This window comes from Tympanuchus pallidicinctus, unplaced genomic scaffold, assembly GCF_026119805.1.
Source record: "Tympanuchus pallidicinctus isolate F22 unplaced genomic scaffold, pur_lepc_1.0 scaffold23, whole genome shotgun sequence".
NCBI classification, from domain to species: domain Eukaryota; kingdom Metazoa; phylum Chordata; class Aves; order Galliformes; family Phasianidae; genus Tympanuchus; species Tympanuchus pallidicinctus.
The window spans coordinates 2857766-2882145 of record NW_026294740.1 but is presented as its reverse complement, the minus strand read 5'-3'; the positions used below and the strand labels follow the sequence as shown (position 1 = coordinate 2882145).

Here is a 24380-nt window from a genome sequence, read left to right as displayed (position 1 = left end):
ATGCAGTGAATGAAGGTGACTTGTTTGCCTATGTCACTGGGTGCCTGTGGCTGCCAGGGTGCTGTGCAGGGGATGTGGGGTTGGAGGTGTCCCAGGTGGATGTGATTTGAGGCTGGTGTTGCCCAGCTCAGCTCTGTGGGCACTAGGTGTCAGAAGAGGCTCACACTTGTGCTGGCTGAAGCCTGGTTTGCTCTGTTGCGGGAGGTGGATGGAGACCCTGCTCTCTCTGGGTAAACCCAACCTGAAGGCATGGGAGGCCAGTGCCTAACAGTGGCCTTTTAGTTGTACTGCAGAGTCCTGACCCGATCTCCCAGACAGTGGTCACTGTTAAAAAATGGTGGCTTGCAGCTCACCTGTGGCATGCTAGATTCCATCTGCTGGCTGCTCTGAGTACATCAGTCAGGCCAGATTTCCACTCTGTACTCTAAATTAATTCAAGCAGTTATTAATTATTTAGCAATGAGTGTGATTTGCAGGTGATCAACCAGTGGCACCACATGCAGCTTAAAAACTTGAGTTATCTGCCATTCTGCTGTCTGCTAACCCCTGGAGATAATTTTCGATGACTGTGTGCCTATGTGAGCTCCCAAGCTCTCTGTGCAGCAGTCTTTCCAGCCATCCAGAGATGGAGGGGCTGTGACTGTGAATCTTTCTAGCTTATTCTCATTCAAATTGTCTTGTTTAGCTACCCTGTTTTAGCTGCTGAGCACTGCTAAAGTGAGAAGACACCAAGGACCAGACATGCTTCAGTCCTTTGGCATTATTGCCTTTAATTCTTTGCGGAAGAGGTGCAGCCATCGCTCTATAATTATTTTGCCAGAATTCTCACAAGGATCTCATCTCAGCAAAAGGAGTGAGTGGCCAAATGGAAATAAAACATCAGCCTATCTGAGTTTACCAGCTGAAATGGTTTAGAACATCATTACAAGGCTAATTCCACCATTCCTGCCCCTCCCCCGAATAAAAATACTTTATAAAAAGCAAACAAACAAACAAACAAAAAAAACAAAACCCAACACCCCAAAACAGAATAGAACATTTCCAGAGGAATATTATATTTCACAAGTATGGATTTTAACAGCCAATCTCAACTAAACAATGTGCTATATAGTGCCAGAAATAATAAATCAGCACAGCCCTCAGGACTGAAATAGAGAATTCCCTCACCCCTTGTAGATCCTTGGAACTTTAATCTGAAATGTGCCATGAATCAAAGGCTGGCTTATTGGTACATAGGAATTCCCATGCTTGGTCAAACCTGATTTCCACAGAGCCCAGCACTTTGTTGCTAGCAGTGGCCAGAACCAAATGCTTTAGGGAGAAGACCAAGAAGGCTCATTAGTGGGGAGTGTTTGCAGTGCGTGTCAGCAGAGAACACTTAATTTTGTTAGCTTCTTTCGTTTAGGAATGATTGCAGTGCGCCTGATCTCAGCCATGTAGAAAGTACCATCAGGTCCTGTAGATGCTGTTTGTGGAGAGAGAGACAGGAATCACTGTGAGGTAATTCACTCCAGTAAGATTTATTGTGACCTGTTACTGCTCTGTTGGAGAGCCTTTAAGGCGGCATCAAGACTGTGTGCCTGAGCTGAGGCAAAATGAGCTGAGAGGGGCTGTCGTGATATGGCCAGTTCATTTATAATGGCCTGGCTGTGATGGGACATTCACCTCCAAATGATTTTATCTTTCTGTGATGGCTTCAAGGCACAGAGGGAGGTGATCAGTGTGTTGCCCAGGACTGCCAACGTTTGTGCTCTGGTTCTTATGCAACAGATTCCTTCTATAACTTGGGGCGAGTTTGGCAGCTCAGATGCGTGAGGCAGTTGGGAACTTGCCTCCCATTCCTTGCAAGGAGGTGATGAAAGTAGTTACAAATGAGACAATTATTTGTTAGGAAGATTCTGCCAGGTGGGAAATACCCTCTTCCTTCATTCCATTTGCCTGCCAGCAGCAGGATGTTCTCAGGGTTCTTTCCCCTATGCTTTACGTGGTATCCTCCTATCCTGGCTGTGCTTCTGAGGATGGGCAGGCTGCTGCTGAATTTGGTCTCAGGGCTGTTCTTCCTGGTGTGCCGTGCTTCAGTTCCTCTAAGAGGCCCATGCTTGACATGGAGGGAACATTCAGATAGGATGGTGGGCTTTACCATAGCCATGCACTGTTCTGTGTACTGCCTTTAACCTTTTTTTTTTTTTTAATAACTGTTGGATCTTGAAAGGCAGAAGGAAACATTCTTGTTCTGAACTCCCCTTGTGTGATGGTCCAACCAGAACTGAATTCATTTGTACTATGAGACAGGAAAAATTTCTCAATTTTTGTCTGTTCCCTTTTTGCTTTGGCTGAAATACTGCAGCAAGGCAGGCTGTATAGGAGCACATCGTATGACTTTGTGCTGCTCTCTTGGATTTCATGGTATTCGTGTTCAGTTGTCTGATTTTGTTTATTTATTTACTTTTACCTCTGGGCAGTGGTTCCTGGAGCTTCCCACAATGAACTCAGGGTTTTCTGTCGCATGTAATTCAATCAGGACTTGTTTACCTGTCCATTTTTTTTTTCCACCGAGATGCGTTTGTCAGGGTGAGATTTGTTCTTTGCGAAAGGAGGAGGTAGTTTTTTCCTAAACTCACCTTCCTGTGCAATTATCTATGCCCCAGGCTGTGTCAGATCTCTGTATTATTGTTATTAATAGCACTCCCCCATCCCGAGCATGTTCATTTGCAGGAACTTCCCAGCGTATGCGAGCAAGGCCAACCGCAGAGTCAACAGGAGGACTCTATTATACATGTGCTTAAGCATTTGCAGGCACTGAGGCTTAGATTTTCACAAGCAATTAGTGATGTTGTGTGCCTCAGCTTTGATGCCTCATTCAACACTTTTGAGAGGAGGCTGTTTATTGCAAAGCTCTGAGCTGTTGCCCTCTGAATATTGGGCCCCTTTCAGGTGTCTGGCCAGGCAATCAGAACAGGAGGAGTTTGGTCATTCTGTTCTTGTATTAAGAGCTCCAGCAGGCAGCATGTCAAATGCTGTAGATGGATTGAATGCCAAGTGAATTACTGTGTGCTTACTGTACTCATCCTCAGCTCTTCTCTGCCCTATTGCAGATCTGTTATGTGATCACATTTGCTGCCGTGGGAAATAGTTCTCATTTAACATATGTTGTGCTGTGCTAACCTATTTCTGTCTATACAATACATGTCTGTAGGATATCTATCCCTATTTAAAAGAATATGTATTTTAAGAGCAGTCATGTGGAAATCAAGCATGGAGTTTATTCTTTTCGGTTATAGCATAAAAGTACCACCTAATCTAACCTCACAGAATGCTGCTTGCTCGTTGGCCTGGGGAGAACAACTAGACAAATGGATAAAATACCTTTTCTTTCAGTGTATATCCTGCAGATATGTCTTAGCAGAGGAATTTTTACGATGACATTGCCAGGTTTGTCTAAGATCGTGTTCAGGGCAAGGAGCCTGAACGGTTTTGCAAAAGGCAACTTGTTCAATTAGAATGAGTTTTATACTTTGTTTTTTTAAGTGCAGCCTAAGGTTAAGCTTAGCGTTGGAGAATGAAATGACTTTTGAAGATGGAAGTATTGGCTGTCTGCTGGGAAAGGCAGTGTAAAAGCAGGACCTGGGCTTGAGTTGTGTTTTGATCAAGAGCCAATTTCAGGTGCTGGTGAAATAGGATTTGAAAATGTGGCTCATGCAGTTGATTGCAACGTCCATACAATTTAAGCTGAAATCAAGTCTGGAATCATGAAAGTATTTCAGAGGGAGCTGGAAACCTGAGCTATGGCTAGGAGTTGGGGCTGTCATGTAGTCCAGATGGAGGGAGCCCATCAAGGAGCTCTATTAGAAATGCACTGGGCTTTGTTTGAGTCTAGATTAACTTTGGCTGGCAGTTCACATGCGAGGTATTGTGGTGAAGGTGAATTCCATTTTTCTCCTGTCCCTTTCCTTAAGGCAGATCTCAACAAAAAGTTAATTCTTTGTGTTAGCTGTGCTCTGTGGAAGAGCTAACGGCCTGTGGTTCAGATGCAACTTTCCCATCAGTGCCCAACAGATGTGTTTTGAAGTGCTTGTGAAATACGTAGGAGTGCTGCTGTTTTGAACCCCTGCAAACAGTCAACAGATTCACATGGGAAATTAAATGAGTGTAATTTTGTGGAGAGATACTGAATGCGGTTGCTAAATGAGTACCATGAAAATAAAACAAAACCAACAAGGGGTGTTTGCTGGAGCAGCTGGGAAGGGGCATAAATGACAACTGAAAGATGTGATGACTTGTAAATTGGCTCCTCTGATTGTGAAAAGCTTGTCTTCCTTTTACAGAAGCCTCGGTGTTTAATGGGAGCCTGCAGGGATGCCTTTGGGGATGTGGAGTTATGGGGAGAAAACCCCACAGAGAGACTATGTAAAGGACTGAGGAAGGAGTAGCATGGGCCAGGGAGATGTGAAGGGAATGTCAGTGAGGAGGAGCAGAGGTGGGGGAGTGAGTGCTGGAGCATGCTGAGGAGAGGGACTGGGACTGTGTGTATAATTGAATGTGATATTCAGAGATGCAGCTGTTGGTGCATGGCTATGTCTGTAGGTCATGGCATCTGTTAGGGCCCCATCCAGCATATGTTTATATCCAACCATGTCCTTCACTGCTTCATGCAGTGGGAGCCATTTGGCTTCTGTCCACAGCAAGAACTTGTTGGCATTGTTCTGGAATCTTGGGAAGCACAGGCAGTTTCTGTGGCACTGACCTCTGCCTCTGCTTGGTCCTCAGCCTTGCATTCATCTGCAGTGCCCAATTCACAGAATCAGGGGTTGGAAGGGGTGCCTGGAGGTCATCGAGTCCAACCTCCCTACTAAAGCAGGTTCCTTACAGCAAGCAAATGCTCTGAATTTGGGGAGGGGGAGCTTTCAAGGTGTAGGGAAACAGCTTTTTACAAAAATGAAAAACTTGGCAAATGCGTTTTCATCTTCAGAGTGTGTTTAAAAGTTAAGAAAAGGTGCATCTGAACCACCTAACCAGTACTGATGTGGCAGCTCACCTGCTGTAACCAATACATCAGTTGGTATGATCCTCTTAATCGTAGAATCATTGGGTTGGAAGGGACCTTAAAGATCATCTAGTTCCAGCCCCCTTGCTATATGCAGGGACACCTCCCTCTAGACCAGGTAATATTTGTCATTAATTAATATTTGTCACATCTTTTAAAAGAAAATAATAATGAAAGTTGAGAACTTCTGTGGAAAGATGTGAAATGGCATAAATTATGGTGTACTGACATGAAAAAAGCACTTTGGAGGGCGATTTGGATTTTGGTTTTGACTTCTCCTGGTCCTTCCATCCTTGGAAGAAAAAGTCAGTGTTAGGCGTAGGGCTCCTAAGGTTGATTATATTTCTGATGCTGCAGTCTTCATCTTTTCTTCCCCTGGGTGACTGTGAACGCAACCACACACCTCCACGGCTTTCACGACAGCTCCTCCCTGCTTCTCTCCAAATGCAGAAGGCAGACACAAGCCTGTGTGATACGGGCTCCTTTTCATTCACACCACATGCAGTTGTGTTCCCTTCCTTGCTAGGATATCCGCTTGACCACCTGGTTTGTGTTTGCTTCCCTCCTGCCAACAGAGAGCGCTTCAGAAGGGCAGCGTTGCTGGCAGGGTGTTGCAGCCCTGCACCTTCTGTAAGCAAAACCCATTCAGCAAGGTGCTGGTGGCACTTCCTGCTAACCTTGCATGGCCTCTTTTAGCCAAGCAACGTGGCACCTACAGCTCGGGGCTGCAGGCTGTGCTGGCTGACATCTGCTGGTTGCATGGGCTGTGTTGTAACAAGGAGCGCTTTAATCATGTAATGAAAGCCACGTTCCTGTAATTGTGTAATATATGGACAGAGCTTTGTAACATCACTTGTCTGAATGCAAGACAAATTGGATGCAGAAGCTTAGCCTCTTTGGGAACAGCTTATTTGAGGTTTATTATTTTTTATTTATGGTATAATTCCAGCTGACCCTCCTCCTCGCTTTATACCAGTGTGTTTTACCTTGACATTGCCTTGGGTATTAACCCCTCAAAGTTGTGCCCAGTTACACCCTGCCTTTTCCCAGCTGACTGCTCAGCTAATGGGCTGGCTCAGAAATGCTCACGAGTTGGTCTGTAACACACGTTGTCACCGACTGCAGTAACAAATGGCTCAAAATCCTCATTCTTCAGAGCATGAAGCAGCCACTGGTTCATAGGGATTGAAAAACGGTGTTAGTGCAGGCCTTCTTGTAACTCTTCCAGAAATAAATGCTGGTGATCGGAAAGAGTAAAACAGAGCAGTGCAGCTGGGCAGGGGACCTGCAGGGACGGCTCCTGGTGCCAAAGACACTCCTGCTCCCTGAACAGCAGAGGCTCAGCTCTGCTGCTTTGCCTTCACCTGTCTGCCAGATCAGCAGCTCTCAGATGTGCTTTGCTCCAGGAGAAAAACAGCCTGTCCTGCCATGGCAAGGCCCAGCTGACCACAGAAATCCTCATCCAAACCAAACAGCTGCTTTCCTTCCTAGCATTGTCATGGAGCAAAATCGGATAGAAATCTTTATATAGCAGCTGATGCTTAGGCTCCGGTGTTTTGATGTTGAATTGCTTTGAAGCTCTCTTTTAGGATGAAGGGTTTGGTTTCAAACCAATCCTTTCTTTACCTTCTCTGAGATGTCTTTCCTTGCTTCAAGCTTAATCCAAACAGGATGAAATGAGGCAGGTCTGCCATGAGCTTTTAGTTTTCATGCTGTGATGAGCTCCAACTGAGCAAAGATTCATGTTTGAGGAGAAAAGTGGGGGATGCTTGATTGCAGCAAGAATAGATTTCCTCTGTTTGCATTCCTGGCTATTTTTCTGTCCCCTGATGGCTGCAGGTATTGTTTCTGGCTTAACTGGGAATTTTCCCACTCAATAGTGAAGCACAGTGAAAGCTGTACAACTTTTTCCTCTTGCTTAATCACCATCAGGCTTTTTCCAAGGTATTTTGGCTGCCTTCTGCTTGCATCATCATCTCATCAGAAGTGTAAGAAAACATTAGTTTTGTGAACCAGAGTGAGGTGTCTGCTTGAGTTTCCTATTGTGTGGCTGAAGCCCTTGTGTCACATGGGCCCCACCATTGAGTTCTGTTACTTGTAGCTTTGAGCAGTTCTTAACTTCACACCAAAGACATCAGAAATGCAAAGCTTCAACTTCAGCATCGTTTGCTTGTTCTGGTAGTGGTACCGAGGCAGCCTTTCCTTGGAGTTCTTCAAAACTAAGCAAATGGTGAAGAATCTATTTCACAGACACTATTCTGGGACGCTGAGGGATACTTTGCAAAGGATTGTGAGGCCAGAGTGCGAGTCCCATAATAGGCAATAGGTTTTGCAGGTTCTAATTCTCTACTTGCTGGGCTGTGGTGCTCAGCTTCCTGCAATCCTGGTGTGCTGGGGGCTGCGAGTCGTTTTGATCATGCTTGTCCAAATGTGCCTCTGGTCAACCTGCTGAAGCTGGTAAATCTCTGCTGGATTGAAACTGCCTGAAGTGTGGAAAGATCTGTGGAGAAACCTTACAGAAAGTCTGTGACCCCCATGGGTCTGAACTCTTTGATAGCATCTTAAACTAGGTTTCAGCAGCCATGCAGCTGGGAGGATGCTGGCTAAATAACCTTGGGAAACTTGTTTCATCATCTTGGTTTCTGGAGGTATTGAAGTGAAAGCCCGTTTGAAGAAACAGAAATGATGGGCAAGTGCTCAAAATGAATGTCGTGTGTTAGAGATCATTGGAGAAAATGCCAAAAAGCCTTCTCTGAGGGTGGCCCAAAGAAGAGGGAGGGCTCAGCTGACCTCCTTTTGGGGCAGGCTGTATGCTGGAAGCAGGAGGTGGGTCTGGAACACCTTTATAATGTAGCTGGATGGATTCGTGCTTGTCTGACTGTCTGTCCACATACACCTGTCAGAGCACACAGATGCACACCCAGACTTGTAGCTGCAAAACTACTTTATAGCTGTGGTTTTTTTTTTTTTCTTTTTTTTCCAGGGAACAAATAGTGTTAGACAGGAGAGAAGGAACATGCTGAGGAACGTAGACGTGGTAAGAGTCAGAATGTGTAGGAGAGGCAAGTGGGCTGAATAGGAAATTTCACCCTTCAGGAGAGCGCTGGACAGATGGGAAGCAGGCTTGCCATTGGGAACACTTCCAGGGCAGATCCTTTTGAAGTCAGCTGGCTCAGGAGCCACTGACCACAGTGTCCATCTATGCAGCATGTTCCTCAAGGGCTGCAGGACCACCCTGCAAGCCAGATGCGTTTACCTCTGCAGTCTCCCTAGCTCAATGAGAGCAGCATCTGCTGGGAGTCCCGAGCACAGCTGTGTCTGACACGGTATGGTCAGATAAGGTATGGTGTTGGGGCTCTGCTCACTTTCCTGTGCCCAGCTGGGAGCTGTAGCAGGCGTATTTTGTAGCTGACAGACTCAAGAGGGCAAGAAGTGTTTTGGGGTGTATTAGTAGGAGAATGATCTCTTTCCATCAGCTGGCTGTCTTTAGCTTTGGTGTGGCCTCTCCTTGGACACTGCGTGCAGTTCTGGGCTTTGCAGTATCAAAAGAGTGTTAGAATTCTTGGAAGCATCCAGAGGAGTGCAGTCCTTCCTGGAGCAGAGCACTTTGCTTTTCTTGTGTGCCATAAGGGAGGTGAGCTTGTGCATGTCTAGGGCAAGCCACACAAACAGGACAGTGCCTTTGTAAGTGAGTGGATGGGGATATGGTTTGACATGGAAAAAAAAATCAGATTTAACATGTTGGTCATGGCGCCAGAACATGGGGAAAACCTGCTTTGTTTTAGTACAATCTCTTGTGGTTTTCTGTCCTTTTTTTTCTTTAAAAAAGAAAGCAAAACTAAAGAAACAGTAAATATTCCTGCGGAAACTCTTAAACCAGTGTTTAAACCACAGAGTTTAAAAACACGTTAAAAAGAAAAAAGTTCTCCTGAAATTTTAGCGTAGCTCAACTGTGGGGCGCCTGTTCCTCATCTAGAATTGAGCTGCTCAAAATTGAACTTCAGGTTTTTCCCTTGATGAAAGCATTACATGCATTTGACCTGAACTTGTGAAGGGTGTAAATCAACCAGAAACACCAAACTGTTCGTATGCAGGATTTCATCCCTAGCTAATGTGTGATTGCTTGCTTGGTTGCTGTAACAGCTTGTCCTGAGATGTAGCAAAAGGTCTGAATCTGGACCACGAGTCAGTTTTCTTTTTTTCTTGTTTTTTTTTTTTAAGGTAAATACCTGATTTTTTTTTCCCCGTGGAGATCCCCTATTCTGTATCATTCTCCCAGTCCTTCAGGATGCTGTCTAGAAGGATTCATGCTGTTCCTGTCCAGCCCTTCGATGGTGCTCCCAGCTTACCCAGAGACACTGGTGAAAAAGTGGCACAGCCTCTGTGCAGAGCACGGCTTTTGAGGAACTGCAAATAATCCCAGATAGTACTGGAGATCTGTATCTTATCCTTCAGCCCCCGAGGGGGTGGTAAATCTCAGCCTAAATTTACTCTTTTGCTCCTGAAAGAATTTGTAATCATTGCTGTCTTGGAAAGGCGAAAGGGAGGAGGGGGACGGGGGCCAGTCCATTTGCAAACACTTGTGGAGATGGAAACAACATGGATTTATATTCTAATGGGGGAAATTTGGCTGTGGGATGTCTGAATGAATGCAATCTGATGAGTTTCATTAAGGCTGCACCTCATTCTTTTAATTAACTTCTTGTTCTTGTCCTTGGTGAAGTAGTAATTATTTTTTAATTAGCCCAACACTGCATTGCCGAGCTAGCCAACCCTAGCCTCATCTCACTGAGAGGTGTCATAAGAATTAAGTTAATTAGCTTGTCACCATCCCTGTAAAATATGGCCGTGTTCAGCAAAAAGAGGGGGGGAAGAAAGCCCCCTTTGCTGTTCCAAGGTTAATTAAAAAACACGGTGCACAAGGGTGTCAGATTGTCTGGAGGGAGTCAGGTCCTGGGCTCTGGTTGGCACTGCAGTTTGCATTGGCTGTGGACCCAGGAGCAGAAAGCCCCATCCTGTGGCATTGCTTGCTGCTCTGAGCAGTCCCCGTGTGCCAGCCCCATGGCTGGGAGCAGCATTTGGAGGTGGGAGGGAGGCTGAGCCTGTCCCACAACTCCTTTCTGGGTCAGTTCTGCACTTCTCACCGCTGTACAAATGTTCTCTGACGTTCACATCTCGCAGAGTTTGAGTTTTGGATCAGTTGGGAAGAAAACCACTTGAGAACTTGTAGCTGCTGCAACCCATTTGGTTGTTTTGATTAAACCGAGGGAAGAAGAATAAAATCTGCGAATAGGAACTTCAGGGGTTGAACGCTTTGGTTCAGAAAGCTATTTCCTCTGTCAGAATCCATCCCAGTGAGAGATTTGCCAGCAGTGAGCCCTGGGCACTGCGCACTGCAGCTCAGCCCTGCGTATCTATGGGTTGCAGTCCAGGAGCTGTGCTGGGGCACTGTGGCAGTTCCTAATCCTTGCACAGAGATCCAGAGACACCAGGCTTTCTCTCCAAGCCTCCTCACGTGTTTATTTGACAGTTCAGCATTAATTTTTTTAAAAGAAGGCAATTTCTGGCTCTCGTGATTGAAGAGATGAACTTGAATATATGAGCCCTGTGGGATTTAGAGCTGTCTCCTAAATCTCCCCAGATGATGATGATGGCTCCGCTCTCTTTGCTTGCAGGGATTCATTTTTTATTTTTTTTTCCTGGCTGTGTTGCCAGTTGCTGCCTCTCCTGGATGGATTCAGATCGTGCATTCATGTCTCCCTGGGCAGAATCTCAGGGCAGGAGGGACGGTCCTGTCCCCTGCTCCTCCTTAGCAGCGATGGGCCAGGAGTTAAATCTGTGTAGCTGGTTGTTGGAGGCACTTCATTTATCTGTGTTGTGCTTTTACAGTAGGGAAGAGACTTGCACAGCTGAAGGAACAGCAGTGGATGGAGTGCGTGGGCTGGCATTGGTTTGGGATTAGTGTGTCAGTGATCTGGTTAATGTTACAGGAGCTGCTTGTGATTTAGGATCCTGGGGTCGTTAAGGTTGGAAAGTCCACTGAGATGGTCTAGTCTGACAGTCAACCCATCACCACCGTACCACTGAGCCACGTCTCTCAGTGCCACATCTGCCTTTTTCTTGATGACTTCCAGGAACACTGACCCCACCACCTCCCCTGGCAGCCTGTGCCAGTGCCACTCTATCTAAGAAGTAATTATTCCTGATAGCCAACCTGATACTTTCACATCAGTGTAAACAATACCAGGTATTTGACCCAGTTTGAGTCTAAATCTGATGTGACAGTAGTTGCATGTGAAGAGAGGGAAGGAAAGGCAGGAAGCTGCTGAGGAGTCCATGGCTCTTAAGTGCTCAGCAGTGCTGGTCATAGGATTATGTCTTTGAGTGACTTTGAGTCAGTTTGGAAAAAGACCAATAATACCCAAAGCCTGATTCTTTGGTATATTGAGACCATGGATTTATTACAGGGTTTAGGAGCTTTCATGGAGAAAATTCTACCATAACTTTTGGCCATTCTTGAAGATTTCTCCAGATAAGAAAAAGCTGAAGATATTTCTGGGATATTTTATAAACTGGGGTTATTTTAATGAAACATTCTGATGAATAGGAGCATAATTTCAGCTGATCCCCGGTTCTGACATCTCGCTGACACCAGCTGTCTGTGGTCGGGAAGTGGAAAGCTTTGTCTCCCAAATACGAAATCATCCAGAGCTCTCTTTGCTCTGAAATCACTGCTTTCTGTAGGAAGCCAGCTTCCTTTTTGGTGAAGAATGTTATGGACTGAAAAAAACCATAAAATCTATCAGAGAAATTTTGTCAGAAAGCTTACGAGCAGCGCTACTCCATAGCAGCTGGCCACCATCAAAGACAGGATACCGAGTAGACAGAATCTCCTCTGATCCAGCACAGTGATTTTTATATTCCAAAGTAAATAATAGTTTAAGAGTTAACTGTTTGGGGGTCCCTCAAGCTTTCAGCTGGGGGTCTGTGTTTCTAACTCAGCAGATAAGGCTGTCAGTGAAGAAAAAACTAAAGGGGGAAAAAGTAATTCCAGCAACCCCAATGGCCTCCTTCAGTGAGTAAGGATATTAACTTCAGCTTTAATAAAAACATAATGTTAACTAATCTGCTGTGAAGAGCTTCAACTGCAAACTGCAGCAATTTACCAGTGAAAAACTGGAAGGGGACTGAGAGTTGGAGGGAGCCTGCAATCATTAGCTGTAGATTAAGCATGAATTAAATTATTTTTGATTGTGTCGTCGTGAGGGTTGTGCCTTTCCAGCATTCCTCCGTTGAAGGTATGAAGAGGAAACTTTTGGCTGCATTTGATGTCTTGCTGTGATGGAGATGGTGTGAGAAGGTGGGATGTGGGCTAATTGTTGGGTGCACAGGGATGCTGCAGTGTGTGGTGAGAGGCCAAGGCTGCAAGTGATCTGCTGCTGCCCTGCTAATACTGCTTGTCAGTGTGACACTGCTGCTCTCAGATCCCATTGTGGCTGTATGTCTATGGGACATGTAAAGGTGGGAAAGGCCTTCAGCAGAAAGGTTGGGATAATGCTGTGTCCCCTGGCTGGGAGCAGCAGCATCTGTTCCAGAATAAGATGGAAGTCAATGGAGTAACTGCGCTGGGTTCAGCTCTGCTCAAGGCTTCTGATTTGGTGTATGTTCCCATGTCTTTGCATGTCCAGTCTGAGTCATGTGGGTACTTCAGATGTCAAACAATGGCTGTGGGTTGCTCAAGTCTGCTCACATAGGGGCCACAGCCCCCTGAAAAAGACCCATTCTTCTAATATCCAATAAAGTGCATGCATTTTATTGGGTACAACTGGTTGTATGTGTTAACCATGTGGATCCTGTTGCAGTGCAGATCAGCACTCCATCAGAAGCAACAAGAGAGACTAAATCAAAAGTCTGTGTCCCAGTTTTGAGGGCATCTAGGCTCTGTGAAAGGGCTTTGTCTGGAATTGTGTTGCAGTAATAGAAAATCTCATTCTGATTTTTTCCCTGCTTAAACCAGGGGAAATTTGGATTCAGCATCCATATCCCACTCAGATCTAAGGCTTTCCTTCTCCCTCCAGGGTTTTTACTCCTAATCGTGTAGTCTTACCTGAAGATACAGGAAAACATCAGCAACCTGCAAATATTCAAAAGACCATTCCAAATTGTGTGAACAATATGCAGAAATGAAATCCTAGCTGCATGGCATATGGCTCATCCCTAGAAACCTGTGCACTCAAAGAGCTGGGGTAGCATCTATTCAGACAAAGTGGGGAACATGTTAAGGCGATGCCTGTCAGAGCTATCGAGCCTCCTTGCTTGTGAGAAACATATAATCCCTTTTAATCTCATTCCTTGCATTCCATGTAGCTGTGAGGCGGGGTTTCAGTAAAAATGATTTTTGTGTTGGTGAGCAGAGTTGTAAAGGAGCTCTGGAGATGCTCGCTGTAGGGCACAGCAGCTTTGTTGCTGCCAGTGGCTGTTGTGTGAATGGGGAAGAGAAGAGAGCAAGGCTGCAGCCCACGGCCAAACTGCTGATGTGCCTTCAGTGGGGTGGAGTGGTTGAATCCAGCCTTCCCTTGTTAAATAACTGGATTTGGAGCTATAGGTCTTTAAAGCAGTTTTAAGTAATGAATGCTGTCTTTGCCATGGGGGGTAAGACCAAGGAGCCACTTCTATGTGGCCTGGTGAAATGGGTGGTGTTTGCTTAACTACACCCTCAGATTTCTTAAAATCCTCCAGCAGGTTTACTAATGCTCCCTCTTGTTCCTGTAGTTTTTGGACTGGACAGTGTTCTGCTGGAGGCACGTGTGATACGGAGGTACAGGGCTTATATGAGAATTGTGTTACAGTGTGGTGAGGCGTAAGGCTTTTACTCTGGGAACTGAAAACAAGAAATTGAAATCTTCCTTAATCTGAAAGCATTCAGTTCTTGACGGGAGCTGCTGTTGGAAGTGTTGGGCTTTTGATTGAGAGGGCCAACTAGGGTAGTGAGGGGGGGGGAAGTAAAATTAATTAGTAAAGCACTCTAAAAGGTACATCGTACACACACAAATATACAGGAATGAGCAGCATGGGTTGTGCTGTGAGGCTGTTGTGTTGCTGGATTAGCCTAGGCTTGGCTGGGGAATAGGTTAAATCTTTCTGCATCACTGTTAACATCCAGGTTTCTTATCAGTTAGGAGAGGTGCTGAGGCTGCATTGCAAACGTGCCCCAGTGAGCAGAACCAGCTTCCCAGGGATGCTTTGAATAAGACCTGCTGAGGTGTGGCATGTCGAAGCAGACTGATGCCCTCCATCCAGATGTGAGAATGCTTCAAAGACAGCAGTTGTAGTAACTACTTGCTGAAACATCATCTTGTTCTGTCCCAAGGGGCAGAAGCCGAGGGTTTGGCCAGGTGTGAGCTGGGCTGTGCTATGGGGGGCTGCAGCCATTGGCAGGAGTCTTCTGGTTCTGTCCCAGTCATTAGCCATGCTTTGGTCTGCAGGTCTCTGTAAAAGAGACCACCTGTTTCCAGCTTTAGTGAAGATGGTGTGTTTTGTTGTTTTGCCTTGGGCAGCGGATTGCAACGAAGAGCAGAGGCTGGAGGAACAGACAGTGATCTCTGCTTGGGGGGAGCAGCGGAGCCAGGTGAGCAATTTCCTCTCAGAGAGGCAAATGAAGTTGGATCTCCGATGGGGATAATCCTGCTGATTTCACCCCAGGATCTGGCTCTGCAGTGGCTGTCGTACCTTTAGATGGAATCTGGGAAGTGTAAATCACAGCCGTGGAATATTGTTTTAACAAGTCCCCTGCTCTGTTTTCAGGGGCGTGTAAAGAAGGGAGCATTCCCCCCCTCGTCATAAGGCACTGCAACACATGTCACTGGCAGGCTGGGCAGGGAGAACGGTGGGAAGATACTGACGCTTCTCTCCCCCATCAGCACCTCCCTCCTTTTCTTTTTTCTCTTCCCTCTTTGTCTCATGTTTCTGAGTTAAGAGGATTTTTTAGGCACAGTAACGAGCTCTCGCTTTGAACTTGGGATATGTATGCTGCAAAGAAAGCCCCTGGACCGTCCTTACTTAATATGCCCAAATATGATTAGTGTCAGGCTGTGAAATATCGCTTCCTTATCTCTGGGAGCCAGCAGACAGGAACATTTCTAGGGATCAGGGGCTTTTTATTTTTTTGGCAAAACACAGACTTTGAGAAGGAGATGGCTTGTGTGTACAGACTGTGCTGGCGTGATTCTCGTAAGCCTCTGGAGAATCTCCTCTTTTCCTCTCTCCCTTCCTTCTCTTTCTCTCTCTCTCCTTCTTTGCTCTTTCACTCATTCATTCTTTGCTTCATCCTTCATCGTTTGCCTTGATGTTAATTCGTGATCAAAGGACGTCACTTTCAAAACGGCAGATGACTTCAAGTTTTGTTCTCAACTGTGCCTCTGCATGCCTACAGCTGCTGCCTTGCTTCCCATTCAAGTTAGACTTCAAGAAGTGCTTCAAAAGGATGCCCTGGTTGCAGGAATTATTTGGGCCATCTCACAGGCTATATTGTTGCTGTTTCTGTTGAGCAATATTGCTTTGGCAGGAAAAAAATGCTCACCCCAATTTATTTACATATTAAAGGTCTTGCATGTCAACAACTGGAAAGTGTGGATAAAGGATTTGCATCTCGTGTAATTTCATGGACCTGTTCAGTGGTTCTGTTGAGCAGACGGAGAAAGGAGGAAAGGAAATTAGTATTAAAATTTGTTTCCATCCTCGCTTCTTAAATGGCTGCCAGAATCTCCCTCCCTCCTTCTGAAGAATCCCAATTGTATGGAATAATAGGAGAAAACTCATTACGAATGTATCACTTCAGTGCCTTGGAATGCTTTTGTTTCCAGTTCTCTTTGATCTTCTGATAGACTAAAGATAAGGTCTGAGGTTGTTGCATCTTCAGTCCAGATCTGGAGCTCGTGATCTGAGCAGAGAAACTGTGCTGGAATCAGACCCTGGATTTTGAGCTGATTTAAGTAAGCATATTTGAATTGGAGGCTTTGATTGTGATCTATTTCTGCTTGCAGCTTGGAAATGTTTAGGATTTAATGTATATTGAGTTTAATGCTCTTACATGCACCATTGGCCTCTAGTGGTAAGGATTAGAGCTCCTCAGCTCTAAGTCCTAAACCTTAATACTCCTCTGAAAGAAACTTCCATTTAAGTAACAGCGCACAGCCCTGTGTTTAAGCTGCAGGAATGCTGATCGTGCTGCCACTGCACAGTCCCAGCCCTGGCTGGGTTTTTGCTGACCAAAGCTTTATGCAATCATGAGACGTTTGAGTCGCATCGGAAACATCCCTGCTAACAGAGCCATCTTCCCTGAGTCAGTTCTAAGAGTGGATGTCCTTGGCACAGCCAGAACTGAAGGTGAAGAAGCTGAGATACTTCTGAGAGGGGTCGTGCAGAGACTTTAGCTCAAATATTGATCTGAACCCTGGAAATGAGAGCAATGCTGGTGGAGGGAGTTCACTGAAATCACCTGACATGGAATACAGAAACATCCAAGCAAGGGTTGATGGTCAAGACTTCAGGAAAGATCTGGTCCTAAAGTAGAGTCTGCAGGTTGGCTCTTAGACCTGAGAGAACGTGACTTAGAAAAGAAATCCTCCTAATGTAGAGATGAGAAGATGGAGAGGAGGAGGTAGAACAGACGTAGTGAGAGCAGAAGTTACTGTGAAGAGGATTAGGATGATTCTCAGTTGTCATCCTGGGGTTGGTCATCCTATGGGCAGCCAATGGTCATCCTATGGGCAGCCATAGCTGTTAGCAGAGCTGTGAGCATCTGATGGAGGAAAGCTCTGCAGACGTTGGACTGGATGAGGTGTGGGATACCAGAAGGCATTTGCCAGTTACTTGGGGCATGTCTGGCAAGGAGGGTTGATGCTGCATTGGGGTACAGGGTTGAGACCGATAGCCTTCTGCTGTCCTGTTCATCCCTGTTCTTCTGCAGATATTCACAAATATTGCATTAATTCTTTATTATGTTTGTGGTTACCGTAAACCATCCCAAAACCATCGTCGCAAATCGCCGCAGATTTGTGGGGAACGTTACAATATTTTTTTTCTTTTGGGATCGTTTACCATCGCCTGTTCTTCTCATAATGGGTCTCTTGTTTGACATATTCATTGATAACCAAAGTGCTGTTTTCTTGGCTGGGAAATATTGACTTTGAGGTTAGGGTCTTCAAATATGTTCAGCATTTGCCAGCCCTTCTGTTGAAGCCTGTGGCAATAATCCTATTGATCGCAGTGGGAGTGGAATTCATGGGAAGAGAAAATAAAGGGAAGGCTTGGAAATCCTGCTCTGAGCATTTTATGACTCAGATGTCAGAGGAAACATGATGTAATCCAGTGTCAAAGGCGCTCCAAAACCTTTCATGAAGAATTTTTTTAAAGTAAATTGACCTTTTAAATAGATTAACATTTATTGAAGCAAAAGATCTATTAGTGTGAAGTTATTGAATCACTCCTCCCAAGGTGCTGGAACAAACCCCAGAATGTTGAATTTACTTGCTGGGGGGCAAAACTTTGCCCAAGTGGATGCACTTTGAAATGTGGAATCGGGTTCTTTGTTAGCTTTGTTACCATCTCCCCTGGAATGTGGTGGCCCAGGGCTCATCTCTTTGTATTGGAACATCTGCATCAGGAAGACGTGTTTATGGAGGGGACATCACCAAGGCAAATGTCCATTCATCTTACTGTGAGATCTTACTCTTTTAATTGTGAAGCTGAAAGATGTTCTTCTTGTGGGGAAAAAAGGAGATTTTCTTGCTCTCTGCATGAAGAGTCCTTGAAACTCTTCTGTAGTTCTTCATCCCTCTGGGTTTGTGGGCCTACTTCAGTGTTTCCCCCACAACCTCTGCAAGATGGCTAGCTGGGTGAAATAATGAAAACTGAAAGATCCCTGCTGTTCTTTGAGTCAGCATGTATGCACAAAGTTTAATTCTTGCCCAAAATTTGCTCTGTATTTTTTTTTTGAACTCTATAGTAAAATTTTCTATGGAAGTCTTCAAAGATTTTATTTTTCCCTGCTTGATCTGTGAACACAAAAAAAGCTACTTAGAAATTCAAATGCTTGGATTTGTGGCTGCAATTAATTCTGGTATGCATACTTTGCTCTTCGTAGATTTTTGGCTCACAAAACACCAACTGGAATAATATCCCCAGCATGGTTTCTATAATCTTCCATTTGTGTTTATAGGCAGAAATCTCTCCTGGATGTATCGATGCTACTGCCTGTCAGTGTGCTTGGAGCAGAAAGGCAGCAGCCCTGTCCTGTGCTTTTAATTCTGCGGTGCAGCTTTCACGTCCAGCCTGAGTTTTGCTAGGGCAGGTTGGTGCTGCTGTACCTTGGGGGTCGTGATTCTGTGCTTGGCTGCACAGCAGCCTCCAGTGCTGCCCGAGGGCTGAAATCAGACTGTATAAGACAATAAGCTGTGCTGAGCCATGGATGGCTTTTTTTTTCTTTTTATACAAAGGGCTGCATGCAGGGACTGTTCGTGTTTTTCTTTGACTGCTGCCTGGAACAGGAGGAATTAATATCAAACAGGGTCGGTGCTTCTGGTCCCCAGGCTGGGATGGAGAATCCTGTGGTTAATGGATCTTGTGTAGTGTTTCCAGCCCAGAGCTGCCTTTAGCAAATGGATGCTCCTGATTGCTCTCTGCCTCCCCGTGGATTCACCCTTGCCTTTCTGCCACACTGGAGCATGTTTCCTTTTACGTCCAGCATCTGCAATTTGCAGAGGTTTATTCTATTCTATCCATTCCTTCACCTGAGGGAACCCGAGCTCATCTCTTTCACAGCCAGGGTGAACCCTGGTGCCACAGTTTAAGTGACTGCATTGGATCCGTGTTCTTCAGAAAACTTGGAAAGTCCTATATGCATTTTCTTAAGTTTAGATTTGTGCTAAAGAAAGAGAGGTATGCATCCAGGAATGGAGGCAGGTGTCCCCGCAGTAATTTGCACCAAAAAATGTGCAGTGCTCTGCAAGTGCTAAGTAGATGTTCGTATCTCCTGGTTAGAATTGCTGTGGCAGTGCCAAGTCTAAAAACAAAGAAAAGCTTACTTGGGATCTGAGAAATGTTTTTCTCCTGAAGGCAGATGGGTGTGAGGTATGAATCCTTCATAGGATCCAAAGACAGAGCGGCAAAGGGGAAGGTGTCCATGCAGGCAGGTGGGAAGAGCCAAAATCCTGTTGCTTACTAAAAATCAAATATAGAATTGGTTGCTTTGCTGGTGGATGGATCCCATGTAGGCAATGATTAGGATTTTATATGCAGGAAATATAATGAGAGACTGTACTTGGGCTGTGTTCTGACAGCAGAAACAATTAAAAGCTGTGGCACACGGCATGCTTTCCATCTCCAGCTGTCTTGCTGCACTAACTGCTCCCTTCCTACCCCGCTAAATTCATGCCTCAGCTTCAAGCAAATTTGCCAGTGTGTCCAAGGAGACAAAAGAGCAAGTGGAACTGCGAGCATCATTGTTTGAGGCTCAATCCAAAGCTGCTTTCACAAAAGCCAAATGTCAGGAAAAAGGTGATGGTATATAGGGAAGCCTCCTCCTTCCCCTAGAAACAGGTGAGCAAAGAAAATAATAAGCACACAGCTCCTTGTACGTGTGAGTGCAGTTATAAAGCCTCATGCAGCACTGTATTTTTGCTTCAGGGCATCTGGCCTGTGCTGCTCTAATCGATGCCCATTTGCCCCGGGCAGCGGTGATGTGAGGCTGCTGCTCAGGCCTCCTGCAGAGAATTGGTAGCTTTATGTGGAGTTATTACCTGGGTTTACCCAGTTTCTAGTCAAAGCGATGTAGTGTTAACGTGGGCTGTGTGTGATTCCTGTGGTGTTCTTCAGCTGTCGTGTAAATAACTTGTGTTGCTGGGTAATAACTGTGGTGGGGTTTGCTCGGTGCTGGAATCGTGCTCTGGGTGTAATCTGTGCTGGGGACTCCTCCTGGCTGTCATCTGATGGGAACAGCAAGGGATTTTAATCCTCTGCAGTCTGGGGACAGATTGATTTTGTTTGGTGTATTTCTGGGCTCTCCTGTTTTCACGACGAAGGTTTACATGCAGTCAGTGCTGTGGCTTTCACCTCATGTGGCTGAACAGCCCCAGAGTGCAGCTGCTGCTGGTACTGATGGAAACAAACAGGTTTTCCTTTTCCTCATCAACTTCCTCGTGAGATTGGAGCTGCCTGGCTGACAGCAGCTGAACAGGGAAGGGAGCAAGTTGTCTGTGCTGGCTTTGCACTGACTGCTGATGTCACTGTGGCCGCCTCAGTCAGACCCTTTGTCACCCTGGTTTAGTATAGAGCAAGCTAAGATTCTTGGGCTAAGTAGAATTTACATTAGGACAGTGGATTTTGATAAGTGAGTTTTAGATGCCAAATGAATTATGTTCTCTTTAAAACCAAGAAAATGAATCTAAATCACTAATTTTAGGAGCCTTTTCCAGCCCTCCCAAACATTGTGAGTTTTTAGGCTTGGGTAGGTACTTTGCTGCCAATACATTTTCTAATTGGAAACCCCCTGTGCTGTGGCTGGGTTTCTGGGTACCTGGGTGCTGGTGGGATGGACAGTGCACCTCATTGTGGCCCAGTGGAGGTGGTCATGAGTAACCCTGCATGTCAGCTGAGATGGCTGCAGGGTGGTGGAGGATGGGTGCATAACAGCAGGAGCAGACTGCAGGGCCACTGCAGAGGCTTTATGCCAAAACCTGTTTGAAGGACCATGTGTATCGCTTACTGTTTCTAATCTATCTTCTCTTTCCCTGCTTGTTAAGTCAGAAATACCAAACTGAAAGCCCTTTTATAACTGTAGGGCAGGTGGCTAGCTTAACTCTACCTCATTACTTTTAATGGATAAGATTTTTTTTTTTACTTTTGTGGACAGGTGGCCAGTATGGGACTGTGCCGCCTTGCTTCAAGGCCAGGAACACACTCTGGCCGTGTGTCAAACCAGCAGCCCTTGTGTGCCAAAGGTTTCTAAAGTCACTGTTGTGACGCTTCCACAGCTGAAGAAAGCAAAGCCACGGGTGATGAGAAAGTGGGTTGTACATGACAGACAGTGTTGAGCATCATAACCGCTAGTAATTAGCACAAAGCACCTAGCATGAGTTATCCTATTTCTGCTATCTAGCTTGTTAGAGGTGTGCTGAATAAATACAGGATGTGCAGGGGTGGTTGTGGGTGGGTAGTGGAAGAAATTCTTCAGTTGGGTACTGCTGTACGTTGTTCCAGTGAACTTGAATGCTGTGTGCACCCTGAAGGGAGGACTTTGAGAACCTGTAGGATGTTCTCTTGCTTCTTGACCCAGTAACAAGGTATCAGGATCTACTGGATAGGCCAGAGGATGGTTTGCTATTAGGTGGAATTGCACTTAAGAGAGGACTTCTTTTTATTACTGTGAAAGCTGACTTGTATGAGTCCAGAGCAAGACAGAGCTGAAGCATGGTGTGAACTTGAATTCAGCCTTTTACGATGTTCGAAAACTGCTGTTAGCTCTACTCTTTCATTGCTTTTGGCCTTCCTGGCTTTGACCATATTGGAAATTGAAATGCCGAGTAGCAGCAATAAAACTAAGCTCTCTTGTGATACTTCCAAGCAGAACAGGAACTTCCAGAAATCTCCCGAGGAGGGTTGAACTCCTGAGGTCTGTGGTCCCATTTGGCCCAAATGAGTTTGGGGAAGGTTCAGAGCAACGCCCAACCTTTCGAGCACTTCATCACACTGAGCCCTGGTGGTTCATCCATGACTGACGTCGGGCTGTGGCTGCTCCACACGTGGGCAGTGCTCAGCCCTCCTCCTCTGTGCTCTCTTCTCCGAGTCCTGTTTCTTTCTAATTCGCTCTGAAGAAAAGTTACTTGCTGACATAATTTTCTCTTGGAATGATATTACAGCTCCTAAACCAGGCCTGGGTCAGCAGTATCACATGGATAAGAGACTCTTTCCCCCTCATGTGATACCGTTTTAGTAGAAGATTAAGCTTTTAACCCTGAAATAAAAGCAGCTTTCCCTCCTTTCCTTCCCTTTCTCGTTATCGCTCCTGCTCTCCTTTTTTTTTTTCTTTCCTTAGGCCCCATCATCTAGATACAACATCAATTTTGGCTGCTGGTCTGGTGAGCAATCCATCCTGAGACTTGATCCAGGGACTTAATTAAGTGTGAAATTGAAGGGAGAATCGGCACAAGAAATGGACGGGGTCCTGTGAGGCAGAAATTTTTATAAGCCACTGGAAAGCGAAGTGCAGATGGATATTCTCCAAGATGCCAGGAAGTTATTGACTGTTATTGCTCAACACCATGATGAAGGAAGATAGTTAGATACCTAGACAGCATTGTCAGGCACTAGAAATTTTGCTATGGGTCTCGTGCATTTAACTGAATGCTGCTGATGGCATTGGACACAGGCACCTACCTGCGGCCTCTGCTGTCTTGTTCCTCTTGTATATGAGGCTTCACAAGGCAAGAATGAATGCAGTGCTTGGTTTGATCTAATGTTCTTAGCTGTACAGAGACAATCCTTTTGTGCTAGGAGGGCTGGCTGCTTGCTGCTGGGAAGTCACTTGTGCTGCTTTGTGCTATGGTTGTGCTGAGTCCCCAGGCTTTCAGCTCTGCTCTGTGTTGTTGTACAGCCTCCCTCGTGTTTTGGGATACGGCAGTGTGTGTCCTAGCTCTGGGGCTGTGCATGGATGCTGGAGGTGCTGAAAGTAATGCTGCTTTGTGGTGCAGTGAGGTTTCCTGTCAAGGCTGCTGGGCCAGCATTGCTGTGGCAGAGAGCATCCGTCCGTGGTGGCTTCGGTTCTCATTCACCTTGCTTTCTTCTTCCATCACCCTCTCCTGATGCCATGCAGTGTAAAGATTTGGAGAGGGCTCAAGTGTGCAGATGCTGGGATGCCTGAATGCTGAGGCTGCCTGTTGGAGCTGAGCTGGTGCAGGTCCTTCCCAGGGGAAAAGTCTTCCTCCTCTCTGCCTATAGGGAGAAAGGCACCTGTGGGGTAATGGCCGCAGTCAAGGCGGCTGGCAGGGTTTTAACCTTGGCCTCTGCTCAAGCCTAATATTTGAGTGAGGTCCTCAGCAGAGCATGGAGCACAAAGTGACAACAGCACTGAATCAGCAAATCCCGACTGGTTGTTGGGAGCACAATGGGCCTCTGTGTTCCCTGTGTATGCAGTCTGGAGGAGCCCAGAGCCCACGGGAAGCTGTCAGTTTTTCTCTGGGAGAGTTCCAGCCGTGCTGCAGGGTGTTTGCTGCTGCACCCGCAGGGCTCTGCCTTACATCACATGCAGTGCGATGCTCCTGCATGCTCTGGCATTGTGCTGGGGTGCTGAAGTGTTTTTAAGGTGAAAATCTCCCAGAACAGGCCATTCTGGAGATGCAAACGGAGTTTGTGAGAGCAGGTCAGAGCCCTGCAGCCATGCTTTGGGCATAATTTCCTTTGTGTTGATTGAAAACTGGCTGAAGAGCGATAAAAACAGTCTGTGAGATCGCTGTTGCTGTGGTATTTTACATCGCTTGAGGATCTGGCCTCAGGCACTGATGATAATTGCCTGCTGGGATGACACAGCAGTAAATACTAAGCCTCAATTTAATGTTGTATTTATGCACAATAGAAGCTGACAAAGCTTCACTTCAATAAATTGCTTTTCTTATAAGCTCTCTGGAAACCTGGTGGTCTATCTACACTCCTCAGCAAAGATTTAGTAACAGATGCTATAGCCATGTCTAATGTTAGCAAGATTTCATTAGCTATATATAGCATGCTCCTCTCATTTCGGTGCACCATGATGGTTGCTCAGAGAGAGCTATTTGAAATTCAAAAGGAGAGTATTTTGTTTGCACTTATTTGTAGTTCCTACTCATTTTAGTCTGAAATAGTTGATGCGGTTTCCTCGCCCTTAGCATGAATTAGTGAGGTTCTGTTGTATTAATCTCCTCTGGGCTCCGTTCCAGTTCTCTTATTTGCACCAGCAAGGGTCTGACTCCAAATGTGGCTTGCACAGGACCATTTGCAGATTAAGATATTGTTCCACATAAGTGTACAATAATCCAGCTTTAATTGTGTTTTTATAGTGACTGTAACAAAAGACTTAGTGGTAATGGGTAACTACAGACCTTTCAGTTTGACTTGAATAGCAGGAAAAGCTCTGCTATGAATCCTGGAGGAAGCATCGTTAATGACATAAGAGCAGGGAAGGTGAGACGGGATGTAGCTATGATTTAGGTGTACTGGATTGGTTACAAATGATTATTTTGTAAGCTGTGTGTGTTTGAGACAAGGAATATAGTGTTAATGCACCACAGGAAATTATTAATGTAGC

The 24380-nt window shown here is 45.6% G+C and overlaps 1 long non-coding RNA gene across 2 annotated transcripts in view; it reads left to right on the top strand.

Annotated features, from left to right (window-relative positions):
* Window positions 1-24380, top strand: part of LOC128083089 (uncharacterized) — an 83519-nt gene that overhangs the window by 4759 nt on the left and 54380 nt on the right. The window lies entirely within an intron of this gene.